This window comes from Protomyctophum bolini, assembly GCF_963924005.1.
Source record: "Protomyctophum bolini genome assembly, chromosome: 7".
In the NCBI taxonomy this organism is placed as follows: domain Eukaryota; kingdom Metazoa; phylum Chordata; class Actinopteri; order Myctophiformes; family Myctophidae; genus Protomyctophum; species Protomyctophum bolini.
In genome coordinates this window covers 41,139,352-41,141,059 of record NC_137868.1, presented here as the reverse complement: position 1 = coordinate 41,141,059, position 1,708 = coordinate 41,139,352, and the positions used below count along the sequence as shown (strand labels likewise).

At 43.8% G+C, this 1,708-nt stretch overlaps 1 long non-coding RNA gene across 1 annotated transcript; it reads left to right on the top strand.

The window, feature by feature from the left end:
• The first annotated feature begins 734 nt into the window (after positions 1-734).
• Positions 735-1,344, top strand: LOC308318041. The gene is made up of 3 exons (XR_013964316.1): positions 735-835; positions 968-983; positions 1,066-1,344. It is a non-coding gene; the product is annotated as an uncharacterized lncRNA (long non-coding RNA).
• The last annotated feature ends 364 nt before the right edge of the window (positions 1,345-1,708 follow it).

Genomic DNA, 1,708 nt, shown 5'->3' with positions numbered 1-1,708 from the left:
CGTATTGCAAGTGCCTGTGTGTGACGGTGTGCTGGTCTTTGTGCACTTTATGAGCATTCTTCTGAGTACATTGAACCCTGCCTACGCACTCGCCTCGGAGCATACAGGTGTGCAAAAATACTTTGTTGCCTATTCGGTTGTTATTAGAGAAAATAAGATGAGTGTTAAATGTTTTTCATTTGCTGCTTTCTCTTAAAGTTTATCGGTTTTTGACAGGGGCGGGGGCATTCGAACAAGTGGCTAATGTATTTATTTATTTTACAATATTTCATGGCGATTTCTTTATTATTATTTATAGTCCTACTAGAAACCAGGAAATTACATCTGCTGTCCCAAAGCTGTCCTTTAAGTCATGTGTTGTGAACTTGCTTTATACTCTGATTTAGTGATTTGACGAAAGCTGACACTGTAAGAGCCTCGATCCTGTGATTATGACCATAAATATGACTGTCACTTTCGTGATAATCATATGTATTATTTTTGGTGTGGCTCTACTGGCCTTATGCACTTATCTCACGGATAAAGGTGAGTACTATAGCCTATACTGTACATTACAGTAACTACTTAAAATATAGTACATTGGCATAGCATTTATTTATTCCTTGTAACATAAATACATTTTTTTCACATTTGTTTCCCACATGTTTCATGTAACTGTTGTTAGCTGACTGACCTTTTTTCTTCTTCTTTTTTGCATACATACAGACAAACGTTCCCTTCACCTATTTCAACACAAGAAAACACAATAGCAATTTAAAGGTTCAAATACACACAGTTTAACTTCCATTACTCTTTTCATTTTCAGCACTGACAGGAGTAAGCACTTGGTTTGAAGGTGAGTACTACTACAGTAACAACAGATGTCGATTATACAGTCACATGAGCAACTATACATAAAACATACTGCATGGCAATTTAAAGGTTCAAATACAAAAAGGTTTACTTTTTTTCTACTCTTCATTTTCAGAAACGCCAGGCGTAAGGTAAGCAGCCTACAGTATATGTCTATTCATCAACATGACAGTAGATTCCATTGTCTTTTCTGCTCTAAATGTAATTCAACAGACAGGGAGAGAGACCGATCAGACTCACGGCACGTCAGTCTCACGGCTCAGCTGCAGACCAGAGGACCAATCAAAGTGGGGCTCCTGGTGACGTGCACATCCGTCCATCCATTCATCTTCAACCGCTTATCCGTAGTCCGGTCGCGGGGGCAACCGCTCCACCAGAGATACAACTGTCCCCGCAGCTGGATACAACTGTTCCGTACCCGACCGCCCCCGCCTCCCCACCTCCGAGCTACGGGAGCTGGATGTGACTGTCCCCGCCACCGGACCCGACCGTCCACGCCTCCACCCACCACGGTGGGATTGTACTGTACTGTACTGTACTGTACTGTACTGTACTGTACTGTACTGTACTGTACTGTACTGTACTGTACTGTACTGTACTGTACTGTACTGTACTGTACTGTACTGTACTGTACTGTCCTCGCCGCGGGGGCTGGACTGAGGTCAGCTTGCCCTTGGCTTGGATGCCCCTGCCCCACCGAACCTGGACCCTGGAGGGTGTCAGGCAAAAAATCCCACTTTCGGCCGGCAACCGTCGTTGCTTAAAGTCCCTATTATATAACTAAGGAAGGAAGACACTGGAGCATCACAGACAGTTCGAGCCTGTCACATCTTCGTCAGGTCAAACGCCTGACAGC